Genomic DNA, 14897 nt, shown 5'->3' on the forward strand with positions numbered 1-14897 from the left:
GGAAAAGCAGCCAACATAATCAAGTACCATTCACAGCTTGGTCATTCCCTCTCCTCCCTTCTCCTGTCGGGAAGAAGATACAAAAGCTTGAAAGTGTGCACAACCAGAGACAGCTTGTGTAGGAGGGAACTGCAGATGCTGATTTAAACCAAAGATAGACACAAAAACAGGTCAGACAGCATCTATGGAGAAGGGGAATAGGTCTGAATAGGTTTGAAGAAGGGTCTCGTCACCTATTCTTTTTCTCCAGCAATACTGCCTGACCCGCTGTTACTTCAGCTTTTTGTGTCTGTCTTCAGGAACAGCTTCTTCCTAGCTGTTATCATACTACCATGGTCCTCTCATAAGTTAAGGATGTAATCCCGATCTCCCAAACTATCTCATTGCAGACTTTGCACTTTAAAAAAATCCTCACATTTTCTGTAACTGTGACACTATATCGCCATAATACTATGCACTCAATTTATTTTTTTCTTTGCACTACCTGTACATGCGCATTGCTTTAATATACTCATGTCTGGTATGATTTGACTGGATAGCACGCAAAACAAAGTTTTTCATTGTATCTCGGTACATAATAATAATAATAAATCAATACACCAATGTAATATTGCAAAAGTGGACTCAGAATTTGGCGGCAGCCACTTATTGCAAAGAAACACACGAGTTGTAACGATTCATACTCAGCATGGGAGTAAGCACGTTGGGACGCTGACAGACTGCGATGGCTGGCATGTGAAAGAAAATGGAGAAAACAAGAGAAAAACTGATCAGGATAATAGAAGCTAAGGGCAGGAGTCGTGAATGCATAGCCCTGGTTCAGGACTCCACTCTACAAACTAATGTAACGAGGCATGACAATAACATCATCACAACCGTTGAATTACGTCTCCTGGAGACTATGAAGTACTTCAATACATCTGGAATAAAGTATTCACAAAATGCTGGAGTAACTCAGCGGGTTAGGCAGCATCTCTGGATTGAAGAAATAGGTTGGAGAGAAGGAATGGGTGACGTTTCGGGTTGAGACCCTTTTTCAGAATAAAGTATAGGCTGAAATGGTGATCAGGAAACAATTGGTCATGGTCCAATGAGTGCAGGAGGTGAAACATGTAACCATAACAATTCCACATCAGTGCTGGTCTGTCAACCATAGAGAGAAGCCATTCGATTCAACTGCCTATGTTAGTATTTATTCTCTACATCACACCTACCACACACTCACACACACACAATCCCCTCCACACCAACCCCACCCAGGCACACAGTCCTCATAGCACCTATCTACGCACGTACACACAGGATCCTTGTTACACATACCATCACACACATACGTACACAAGTCTTCAATACATTTACCTCCCACAAGCACATCCTCTGTTCTTGCTTCAAATTTCCAGTATCTGCAATTTCGTTTCTAACAAAATCAGTTTGTGCCCAGTTCCCATGCCCCAGTCACCCATAATTTTGGTTGCTTACATCAGTGCACTGACAAGAAGGCTTCAATGTTTCAAGACTCACATATAGTAGCCAGCAGCATAAAGAATGGGCAGGATACCCCTTTAAATTCTCAGGTATTTATTCACAAAATGCTGGAGTAACTCAGCAGGTCAGTCAGCATCTCAGGAGAGAAGGAATGGGTGACGTTTCGGGTCGAGATCCTTCTTCAGACTGATGTCAGGGGGGCGGGACAAAGGAAGGATATAGGTGGAGACAGGAAGATAGAGGGAGATCTGGGAAGGGGGAGGGGAAGAGAGGGACAGAGGAACTATCTAAAGTTGGAGAAGTCGATGTTTTTACCACTGGGCTGTAAGCTGCCCAGGCGAAATATGATGTGCTGTTCCTCCAATTTCCGGTGGGCCTCAATTTAAAATCTCAATGACTTTCCTATATAACAAATAATTGAGGAACTTTATGACCAATGACCAATCTAACTTTATGACCAATCTAAACCAACTAATCTGCCAGGAGCTGAACAGTTGGAAATAGCATGGATTGCACAGGACTGGTGTATCAGCCTTGAATCTCTTGGATCTGAATTTGTTGCCAGGCTTAGCCGAGTTGTTTCAGATCAGATGTCCGCCCAGGCAGAAATATTACTCACAATCAGGCAATGAAGTTAGAAACATAGAAACATAGAAAATAGGTGCAGGAGGAGGCCATTCGGCCCTTTGAGCCAGCACTGCCATTCCTTGTGATCATGGCTGATCATCCACAATCAGTAACCTGTGCCCAACTTCCCCCCATATCCCTTGATTCCACAAGCCCCAGAGCTCTATCTAACTCTCTCTTAAATTCATCCAGTGATTTGGCCACCACTGCCCTCTATGGCAGAGAATTCCACAAATTCACAACTCTCTGGGTGGAAAAGTTCCTTCTCACCTCAGTTTTAAATGGCATCCCCTTTATTCTAAGACTATGGCCCCTGGTTCTGGACTCCCCCAACATTGGGAACATTTTTCCTGCATCTAGCTTGACAAGTCCTTTTATAATTTTATATGTCTCTATAAGATCCCCTCTCATCCTTCTAAACGCCAGTGAATACAAGCCTAGTCTTTTCAAACTTTCCTCATATGACAGTCCCACCATCCCAGGGATCAATCTCGTGAACCCACGCTGCACTGCCTGAATTACAAGGATGTCCTTCCTCAAATTAGGAGACCAAAACTGTACACAATACTCCAGATGTGGTCTTACCAGGGCCCTACACAACTGCAGAAGAACCTCTTTACTCCTATACTGAAATCCTCTCGTTATGAAGGCAAACTCCGTTAAAGATTACGGGGACAATTGGAGAAGAGGAACCATAAATTACTTCGTATTAGCGATACTAGGGCTACAGTCATAAGTTCATAAGGTCATAAGTGATAGGAGCAGAATTAGGCCATTCGGCCTATCATTTCTACTCCACCATTCAATCATGGCTGATCAATCTTTCCCTCCTAACCCCATTCTCCTGCCTTCTCCCCATAAGCCCTGACACCAGGACTAATCAAGAAAGTCTAGAGATGGTAACAAGACAGCTTGAATTGAAAAAGATAAGTGTCTGGTCTTCATTGTCACAGCAGCAGACCGTGATCTCAAGAATGCCTTCAAACCCAACACAGCACATCTAATTAAATTGTTGGATTAACTTTATAGTCAGCAGCAATTCATATCTTACAAGCTACTTATACTTTATTTTATCATCATTCAATGCATCTCGCTAAATCTTCAATGGCTAAATCTGTAAAAACATGCCAGATGATTGGGCCAAGTGATTTCCCTGTCTGCTGCAGTCTGACTAGTCTTTCTAACTGAACTGCTGGACATTTTCTGTAGATTGGACACAGAAGTTTACAGCACAGAAGGAGGCTATTCCACCCTTTCACGCACTCGCGCTGCCTGTTTGTAACTGCAGTGTAACAACCTGTCACCACCCTGTCCGGCTCCCGCCTCCCCTCCAATCCTTTCACCAGTTAATATAAAGCTCTATTCCCTGCTTATTGGAGTTTCTCATCTTAACCCTGTCACCGGCTGTCTTAACTTTATATCCCTCAAATTAAACCTCCTTCCAGACTCCTTTACGCCATAGAAGAATTATTTTCTCCTCATGACAATGATTCTCCTACCAGGACTTTCTACAAAGGCTTGGTCTTGAACAAGGAGAATGCCCAAGAGGGAAAGAAATTTAGAAAAATAATTCCAGTTTGGGTCTTCGAGAGCTAAAGGGACAACTATCAAAGATATAGAAAATGGGAGATGAACAAGCCTGGCTGAATCTCAAGTCTAGAACTAATAGAACTAAAATCCAGTTTTGAACATTCCTTCTCAGCACTAAATTGAAAAAAAATGGTGACTTGCCAATAAAAATCACATTACAAATTATACATCAAACCACTGCTGACATTGTGTACAGTGCACATATATATGGCACTGGCAACCTCAACATCCTCATCCTACTTGACCTCAGCGCCGCCTTTGACACTATAAATCACTCCATTCTCCTCACCCGACTTGAAACCTCCTTTAACATCACCGGCACAGCCCTATCCTGGTTCAAATCTTACCTCTCTGACAGGCACCAGTTCATCTCCATTAACAACTGTAAATCCCCCACCGCTCCCCTCCCCCAAGGTGTCCCCCAAGGCTCAGTCCTTGGCCCCCTCCTCTTCATCCTCTACCTGTTCCCCCTTGGTCAATTAATCCGCCGTCATGGTCTCAACTTCCCCTGCTTCGCCGATGATATCCAGCTCCTCATCTCCACCAAGTCAATCTCCACCACCACACACTCTACACTGACAAACTGCATCACTGAAATAAAATCTTGGCTTCAATCAAATTTCCTCAAACTCAACTGCAACAAATCTGAAATCATCATCATTGGTCCAAAAACGCTCACCAAATCCACCCAAAACTTCATCCTCAATATTGATGGTCTCCCAGTATCCACCCCCCCTCACATCCGGAATCTTGGAATCATCTTTGATCAAACCCTCTCCTTCGACAAACACATCAAACAGATCACAAAGACAGCCTTCTTCCACCTCAAAAACATTGCCCGTCTCCGTCCATCCCTCTCCTTCACAGCTGCAGAAACCCTCATCCACGCCTTCATCACCTCCCGTCTGGACTACTGCAACAGCCTCCTCTATGGCTCACCCTCAAAAATCATCAGTAAACTTCAATACATTCAAAACTCCGCTGCCCGTCTACTTACCCACACCCCGATCCGTGACCATATCACCCCCGTCCTTTACAAACTCCACTGGCTCCCCATCCCCCAGAGAATCCAGTACAAAATCCTCCTCATGACCTACAAAGCCCTCCATAACCTGGCCCCATCCTACCTGACTGACCTCCTCCACAGGCACACTCCCACCTGCACCCTCCGCTCTGCTGCTGCCAATCTCTTGTCCCCCCCCATCCGGACCAAACTCAGATCCTGGGGGGACAGGGCTTTCTCCATCGCTGCTCCCACGGAGATGAGGAAGAACTTTTTCAGTCAGAGGGTGGTGAAGGTGTGGAATTCTCTGCCTCAGAAGGCAGTGGAGGCCAGTTCGTTGGATGCTTTCAAGAGAGAGCTGGATAGAGCTCTTAAGGATAGCGGAGTGAGGGGGTATGGGGAGAAGGCAGGAACGGGGTACTGATTGATAGTGATCAGCCATGATCGCATTGAATGGCGGTGCTGGCTCGAAGGGCTGAATGGCCTACTCCTGCACCTATTGTCTATTGTCTATTGTCTATTGTCACCCTATGGAACTCACTACCCCAAACCGTCAGAGACTCCTCCTCACTCACCACATTCAAAACATCACTGAAGTCTCCTCTTCAGCACTGCCTTCAACCACTGAAGGTCACCTCACCTTCTGTCTCCTTTCTCTGTTCGTTTACTTATTTATCTATTTATTCACTTCTCTATGTTCTAGAAATCCCTGTAAAGCGTCTTTGAGTGTTTGAAAAGCGCTATATAAATGTAATGCATTATTATTATTATTATTATATATATATATAAAATGAACACATAATAAAAGTATTTCAAAGGAAAACTGCACTATCAACCTCCAAAAATGCTCAAGATTAATTTTAAGCAAGAAATAGGTCATGCACATTCCACAGCTCGTCATCACCAAGCCACATCAACTTCTCCAGCTCATAATGTAAAAAGCCTGGAGCAGGCAAAACCTTCCCTTGCAATCTCTGTATATGCTCGGCTTAACAGTCAGTTTTCCCACCTTGTAAATGGGAATGAAGGTGCTGCAACAAGCCCGTGTGCGGTAGTTCGGGAGGAAAAATGTTTCAAGGTTTAATCATCGTCAGCCATTTAACCTTACCCATTGGAAAGATGTGTGATAAATATAGAAAGGGGTCAAATGATTTAAACCTTCTGAATTAACTGATTTAAAGTTGGGAATCCAAGAATGGAATGAGCAGGACTTGGGCATGAGGCAGATGTAACAGTGGAGGACACATGGCAGAATTCACAGCTTCAAATAGCGCAGTGCTTGTTCTTGGTTGGCGACCAGATGTAACACCATTAGCTTCATGAGTGAATGTTAGATCAGCCTCACTGTAAAAGTCATGCAGGCACTGGCAGAATTTCCACCCACCCATGGAGCCATGCTTGCAGACTCATAGCTTTGGCCAAGACAAGAGGCTGAGCAACAGATCCAAGTTCGAACAGGGGAGAGCAAACACCACAGAAGATTGCAACATACACAACCTCACACAGTGCCACTCACAGCGTCATCCATCACTGCTCACTCCACACACCACCATATACCACCTCACACACCACCTAGCCCACCATACACATCACCTCACACACCATATACCACATAGCACCACATGCAATGGGAAAGTCACCTGACTTTTGGCAAGATCACGAAGGCAGGTACCAGAGACTTGGTTTCATCAATGACCTTGGAAGTTAACATGTTCTTCCTGTGAGGTTTCCTTGGGTTCTCTACTTTCCTCCACATTCCAAAGATTGATGTTCCAAAGGTTGATATATTCATTGGACACAGTATATGTAGGTGAGTGGAATGTGGGGAGTAAAAATGGGATGAGAGTAGGATTAGTGTAAATGATTGGTTTGATGGTCAACATGGACTGAAGGGCTTGATTTTGTGCAGTATCACTCTATGACTATGGAATATATATTAATTAGAATAGGAGATTGAATATGTTTGAGCATATTGAAATTCCAGACCTCGAGGCTTCTGTAGCAGGATGGCAGGGTCACTAATGTGGGGCGATGGAAATCTGGGAAACTGGAAAGGTCAGGATTGAAGGAGAACAGAGAACTCGGAGTGTAGTGGGCACATGAGGATGTTCCAGAGATAGGGAGCGGTGAGGGTGATACTGTGATGGGGAAGCACATGGAGGGATGTCAGGGCTGGAATGAACATAGGATGTGTACAGGGGATACAAACAGAAGAAACTGGAGAGGAACAGGCCATTCAGTCCTTCAACCATGCTCCACTGCTCAGTATGATTATGGCAGATCACCCAAAAAACAGTAGCCTGTTTCTACTTAGGAATGTATGCTGCTTTACCCACAGACCAAGGTTGGAGCAGGAGCCTGGATCTGGGTGTGTAGCAAGAGCTGGGGTCATGATCACAAGCACTGGGGGGTAGGAACATTTGGACAGATACAAGGATATTTGGACACATATTTGGATAGAAAGGATTTTAAGGGACATGGGCCATATGCAGGCAAATGGGACTAGCACAGAATGCCAATTTGGTCGGCATGGACAAGATGGGCCAAATGGCCTGTTTGGTATATGTCTTTACATTAGTTTGCACCTGGATCTGGAGTGCTTGTATATTTCAATTCTTCTTGTTTCCCCCTCTCTTTATTTCCCTCTATCCCAGCAATCCATTCTATCTCACACATGCCCATCAATTCCCCTTTGAGCTTTTTTGCCAGTCACCCACACCAAAGCACAATTTACAATCATCACAACTTCCCATTACATCTTGGGGTTTGGGGAGAGATCAGAGCACACAGGGGAAACAAACGTGGTCAGAGAGAGTGTGCAAACTCCACACAAACAGCTCCTGAAGTCAGGATCGAACCAAGATCTTAAGCTGTGAGGCAGTTGCAGCACTCTGTGAGACAAGAATTACTTAGCTAAAGTCAGACAGTTTTGTTCCTGTGAATTCACAATCAGTTGAAATTGTGAGAGAGACACTGGATGGAAATGTACTGGAATAGCTGGAGGTAAGAAAAGCAGGGATGAGAATGTCCAGACCACTGCCAAAAATGGTTATCGAGCTAACAAACTGGATTAACTGAAAATACATCCACTTGACACCTGAACAAATGCAGGAAGGTTGCTGCCAGGAGAATGCTTTGGAATATGTTATGAGAATTAAGCAGAGGAAACAAGGTAGTCGTCATGGAAACCAGAACTTGGTGAACCAAGTATCAAATCTCAGTGCAATCCAATTGATGATCACATTATGTAATTCCCAATGCAGCCCAGAAGATCTTTAGTATCAATAGGGAAACTTTGGAAAATTACGTGTTGACTATGTCCGAAATAAATCAGACTGGGACTTTGAGACCAACACTGTAATAAACTGCGCAAGCTTTGGCAGTTTGTGACTTAGTGAAAAAGACCAGCAGAGCTATAAGAAATAAGCAAGCAGATATTCAAAGTTTCAAAGGTCTGTTTATTGTCACGTGTACCAATTAAGGTGCAGTGAAACTCAGATTACCAGTTATTCGCATTACTTGGATATTTAATACCATATCTGCAAGGGCCTCAGTAAGGTAGTATGGTGGTAAAACAGATAGAGCTGTGACCAGGGTTCAATCCTGACCTCATCTGTGTAAAGTTTGCGTATCCCCCTGTGACTGTGTGGGTTTCCTTCGGGTGCTCCAGATTCCTGCCACATCCCAAGGACGTCAAAGGCAGTTTTTAATTTGCTTAAGTGTAGATAAGTGTAAAAAAAGATTCAAAGAGGAGTTATTGGACATGCAAAAGAGAACGTGCAAAAGCTGCTGATGGGATGAATGGCCTCCTTCTGTGACGTTTCATTGACTGGGTCAAATATGCTGTCGGTATTATTTACAGACAAAGAACTGCTGATGCTGGTTTACAAAATAAAACCTCAGTGCCTGTGTAACTCACAAAGTCAGGCAGTATCTTTGAAAGACATAGTTAAGTGAAGGTTTTTGTTAGAACCCTTATCCACACTGATTCACACTGGTGTGGGAGAGAACTGCAGATGCTGGTTTAAACCGAAGATAGATACAAAATGCTGGAGTAACTCAGCAGGACAGGCAGCATCTCTGGAGAGAAGGAATGGGTGATGTTTCGAGTCAAGACCCTTTGAAACGTCACCCATTCCTTCTCTCCAGAGATGCTGCCTGTCCCGCAGTATTTTGTGTCTATCTTCGGTTTAAACCAACATCTGCAGTTCCTTCCTACACCAGTGTGAACCAGTCTGGATAAGGGTTCTAACAAAAACCTTCACTTAACTATGTCTTAACAATTTTTATAACCCGCTGAGTTACTCCAGCATTTTGTGCCTGATTCATACTGGTATTATTTTCCAGGTAAACATAACTAACTGCGTATTTCATCCAACCAATTTGTAACTAATGAAGTACTTTATAAACAATGTCACTGCTACTATTCCCAGTAAGGCAGTGACCATCATCATGTACAGCATGATCACACAGGCAAGAAGATAAATGACTAACATATGTACGAAGGTGACAATAACAGTATGAGTTGTTAAAACGAGGCTCCAACTGTCGTCTCATATCCGACAGTTTTGGCTCAACGAGAGAACATGGGAGCATGTTCCATTCATCCACAGCCACTACATTGGAGCACACATTTATTGTCATGCTGCTGCCTGTGGGAAATGCTAAAGGATGGCAGCCATTGTCCATGTCACCATGCAGATTACACCATCACAAATACTTTGGGCTGTTGTGAAAAGCATTAAAGCCCCTGCTTTCTTAGGTAACCAGCTGTAATCACCACTCCAAATCCCCATTCCCTCCTAGCCCAACACACCTTAGAACTAACTCACAAGCACACTGCAATTTTCACATGTACATTGCCTTTAACATGACAAGATGAATCAAGGAAATTTACACCAGCATTGCCAAGAGTTATTGAACACCAAAACACGTAAGCAGCAGATAAGAGAAGCAAAGATAGACACAAAATGCTGCCTTCTTCTTCAGTCCCGACCTGAAACATCACCTATCCATTAATTCCAGAGATGCTGCCTGACCCGCAAAGTTGCTCCAGCATTTTGTCTCTATCTTTGACATAAACCAGCATCTGCACTTCCTTTTTATTACATGGATGAGAAGCAAATGCATAGGAAGGAAAGTGGATTCTAACGAGCAATTTGGAGGGGCAGAGAGATACAGACAGACAGATCGACTGGCAGAGTCAGAACAGGACAAAAAGGCAGATTAGTTTAGCCAGGGCAGGCCAGGCCCCACCACACTACCAAGAACAGCTCACATTGGTTTAATGTCATAAAGTCATAGAGTTGTTCAGCAGAGAAACAGGTCCTTCGGTCCACCACATCTATGCCGATAACATACCTATTTACATTAATCCCACGTACCTTCATTAACTCCATTTTCCTCTCTGCTCAGCTCATCCAAGAACCTGATGCCTCTTAAATGTTGTTACTGTTCTTAATTCCACCACCTCCTCTGACAGCTCATTCCAAATACCAATTACTGTGCGTGAAAGATTTATCCCTCAGGTCCCCTTTAAATTGCTCCCTCTTACCTTAAACTTATGCCCTCTAGTTTGAGATGGCCCTACCATGCGAAACAGACACTGGTTATTCCCTATAACTATGTCTCATATAATTTTATATAAATCATCGTATCACCTGTCAGCCTCCGCCACTCCAGGGAAAACAGTTCCAGCCTGTTCAATCTCTCCTTCTAACACAAATCCTCCATTCCAGGCAATTTTTTTGTGAACCTTTTCTGCACCTCTCCTGCTTAATCATGTTCTTCATCTAGTGTGGCAACCAGAACTGCACACAATAGTCATCTAGTGTGGCCCAACAAATGTTTTGCACAACTGTAACATGACATCACAACACTTACACTCTACATTTTGGCCAATAAAGACAAGGATCCCACAGATCTTCACCACCATCCCGTCTATTCATGTCGCCTCTCTTAGGGAACCATGTACTTGTAACCCAGGGTGTCTCTGCTCAATAACACTCCCCAGAGTACCACTAAGTATGTCCTAGCTTGGTTTAACTTCCCAAAATGCATCCGAGTTAAATTTCTTCTGCCATTCCCTTTCCCATATTCCCCTCTGATCTACACCCTGTTGTAGGCCTAGACAAGCTACTTAACTATAAACTACACCACCAATTTTGATGTCATCTGCAAATTTACAATCACACCATTTTCAGTCAAATCATTAATACTTAAAGAAAAACAGATGGTCTAACACAGATTCCTGCGGCATACTGCTGGGTCTTTAATCTGACAACAACCCTCCACTACCACCCTCTGCCTCCTACCACCCAGCCAATGTTGTATCCAATTTGCTAACTCACCCTGGTTCCTATGTGTTCTCACCATCCGGACCAGCAGGCCTTGCTAAAGTCCATGTATCTACCACCACCAATCTTCTTGGTCACTTCTTCTAAAAGCCCAATCAACATAATCTAATGTGATTTTCATAGCACATAACCATCCTGACAATTTCTAACCGGGTCCTACCTTTCCAAATGCATATAATCCTATCCATTGAAATAACGTTCCCACCACTGGTGTAACATTCAATGGCTTGTAGTTTTCTGGTTTATGAGTACTGCCCTTTCCAAAGAAGGCACAGCAGTAGTCATCACCCATCTCAGTGATCTCAGTGTTGCCCATAAAAACACAAAAATTCATCCCAGCAACCTCCTCTCTAACTTATAACATCCTAGGATATAATTGGTCAGGAGCTGGGAATTTATCTACCTTTATGTGTTTTAAGACCTCAACACCACCTTCTTCATAATGTTAACATGCTCCATGATATCACTGATCTCACGAGCTACCATATCTTTCCCCATGGTAAATACAGACAAGAAGTATTCATTCAAAACTTAGTCCATTTCCTATGCCTTCATATATCAATCACAACATTAATCTACACTAGATTCTACACTAATCTGTACCATTCTGAATCTGAAAAGGATGAAATTAAGATAAATAATGTTTTATCCAAGATACAATTACCAACAATCTCTAATGAGGAGCAGATGGGACTAAATGCCTCCTTTACTTTGAGAGAGGTGGAGGAAGTATTATATTCTTTACCAAGTAATAAATCTCCAGGGGAAGATGGTTTCCCGCCTGAGTTCTATAAAAAATTTAAAGATTTGTTGTTACCAGTATTTATGGAAGTGATACATCAAGCGGAAAAAACTTCTACATTACCAGAATCCTTCTCACTGGCAATTATAACTGTAATTTTTAAAAAAAGGGAAAGACCCTTTAAATGCATCTTCTTATAGACCAATATCATTGTTGAATGCAGATTATAAAATAGTTGCTAAACTTTTGGCAAGGAGATTGGCAGAATATTTACCGAAGCTGGTTAAAGAGGACCAAACTGGATTTGTCAAAAAAAGGAAAATATCTGATAATGTAGCAAGATTTATAAGTATTTTACATTTAGCACAGAAAAGAAAGGAATTGAGCATAGCAGTTGCTTTAGATGCTGAAAAGGCGTTTGACAGGTTAGAATGGGATTTTTATTTAAAGTATTAGAGAAGTACGGATTAGGAAATGGTTTCATTAACTGGGTAAAAGCTCTTTATAAACAACCTAAAGCCAAAGTGGTGACAAATGGCCAATCTTCTCAATCATTTAATTTGGAAAGATCTAGTAGACAGGGATGTCCCTTGTCACCGGCTTTATTTGTATTGGCCATTGAACCTCTGGCAGAGCTAATAAGATCAGATTTAGACATTGAAGGATTTAAAGTGAATCAGGAAAATCACAAATTACTTTATTTGCAGATGATGTTTTACTTTGTCTTACTAGACCATTGGAATCCTTAAGAAAATTATATATCAGACTGGAAGAATATGGGAAAGTATCAGGATATAAAATTAATAAAGATAAAACTGAAATAATGCCTCTTTCTGAAGGTAATTATGATCAATGTAAAAGAGAAAGTCAGTTTAAATGGCAAAAAGAAGGCATGAAGTACTTAGGGGTTAAAGTAGATAATAAGTTAAATAATCTGTATAAACTAAATTAGAAACCACTAATTAAAAAAATTGAGGAGGACTTGAAGAAATGGATGAATCTTCCAATTACATTGCTAGGGAGAGTGAACTGTATTAAGATGAATATTTTTCCGAGGTTACAGTATTTATTTCAAACACTGCCTATACCTTTACCAAATAATTTTTTTCAAGAATTGAATAAAATTGTGAGAAATGTTCTTTGGAAAGGTAAAATGCCAAGAGTGTCTATGGAAAAATTAACATGGAAATTTGAATTAGGTGGACTGCAATTACCAAATTTTAAAAATTACTATCTGGCAGCACAAATGAGTTTTATTTCATCCTTTTATCAAGAGGGTGGAAAAACAGCATGGGTTAAAATTGAAATGGATAAAATAAAAGAACTATGCCCAGAAGAATTTATCTATAAATGGGAAGCGAAGCTATTAGTTAAGGATCAAGAGTCACCTTTGCTAAAACATTTAATTAATATATTGTTGAAAACAGTTAAAGCTAATGATAAAAGATTTTTTCTAACAGCTAAAACTCCATTAGTAAAAAATAGATTACTGCCGTTTGCTTGGAATAATCAAATATTACAAGTCTGGGAACAGAAGGGTATTAAACATATGGGAGATTGCTACGAAGGAAATAATTTTTTGACATTTTCTCAATTGAGAAACAAATATCAAATTCCAGGGAATAGTATTTTTTTCTATTATCAATTACAATCTTATTTAAGGGAAAAGTTAGGTAATTCAATGTTTTTATTTCAAATTAAAGGAATTGAATCCCTGATTCAGGGCAAGGGAACTAAAAAAAATTATATCTTCAATGTATAAATTGTTACAAAAATCTAGTCCAAAGACAGGAATTCAAAAATCAAGACAAAGATGGGAAACAGATCTGAATATTAGCATTGATGAACCAAGTTGGGAAAGATTGTGTTTAGAAAGTATGAAAAATACTATTAATGTGAGATATAGTTTAGTACAATACAATTTTTTACATCAACTATATTTAACTCCGAAAAAATTAAACAATTTAAATCCAAATTTACCTGAAATTTGTTTTAGATGCAACCAGGATGTGGGTACTTTTTTACACTCCACATGGGCATGTCCTAAGGTAACTCCTTTTTGGAAAGACCTAAAAAACTTTTTGGAACAATTGATGAATAAGACCATACCATTAGATTCAAGGTTGTTTTTATTGGGAGATACTAAAGGAATATTACCAAGATTAATTTTAGATAAATATCAGGAAAGATTTCTCAAAATAGCAATAGCAATAGCAAAAAAATGTGTGGCGGTCACTTGGAAAGATCACAATGAAATAAGAATTGCAAGATGGTATGCAGAAATGCGTAGTTGTATCCCATTAGAAAAAGCTACTTATAATCTGAGAGATAAATATGATTTCTTTTTGAAACTTTGGAACCCATTCACTTTAAAACTAGGATTAAGAATTGGAAATATTTAATTTCAGGATTGTTTTGATACCCCTAAAAAGAATTTAATAAGAAATTAGCCGGAAGTGTTTCCTTCTTGTCTCCAGGTTCCCTTCTTTCTTCTTTCTTTCTTTCTTTCCTTTTTTTTATTTCTTTATCTTTCTTCTTCTCCTTTTTCCTCTTTTTTCTAACTGGGGGGTGGGGGGAGGGGGGTTGTGGGTGGGGAGATAATACAGAACAATACAGGTATAATCGAATTTAAATGTATAATCGAATTTATAATGTAGGTACCATCGCGTACTATGAGTTCATACATGTATTTGTTTTGTTAAAATTTAAATAAAATAAAAAAAAAAAAAAAACACTGATCCTAAAGGGGACCTGCTCTGCCCCTAGCTGTCGTTATCCTCTTAGAAACATAGAAACATAGAAAATAGGTGCAGGAGTAGGCCATTTGGCCCCTCAAGCCAGCACCGCCATTCAATATGACCATGGCTGATCATCCAAAATCAGTACCCCATTCCGGCCTTTTCCCCATATCCCTTGATTCCGTTAGCCCTAAGAGCTAAATCTAACTCTCTCTTGAAAACATCCAGTGAATTGGCCTCCACTGCCTTCTGTGGCAGAGAATTCCACAGATTCATAACTCTCTGGGTGAAAAAGTTTTTCCTCATCTCAGTCCTAAATGGCCTACCTCTTATTCTTAAACTGTGACCCCTGGTTC

At 41.1% G+C, this 14897-nt stretch overlaps 1 protein-coding gene across 2 annotated transcripts in view; it reads right to left on the reverse strand.

Moving 5' to 3' along the window:
* The window catches only part of rspo2 (R-spondin 2), a 94547-nt gene that overhangs the window by 42552 nt on the left and 37098 nt on the right, over positions 1-14897 (reverse strand). The gene's annotated exons all lie outside the window — the stretch shown is intronic.

The sequence above is a fragment of the Rhinoraja longicauda genome, chromosome 4 (genome assembly GCF_053455715.1).
Source record: "Rhinoraja longicauda isolate Sanriku21f chromosome 4, sRhiLon1.1, whole genome shotgun sequence".
NCBI classification, from domain to species: domain Eukaryota; kingdom Metazoa; phylum Chordata; class Chondrichthyes; order Rajiformes; family Arhynchobatidae; genus Rhinoraja; species Rhinoraja longicauda.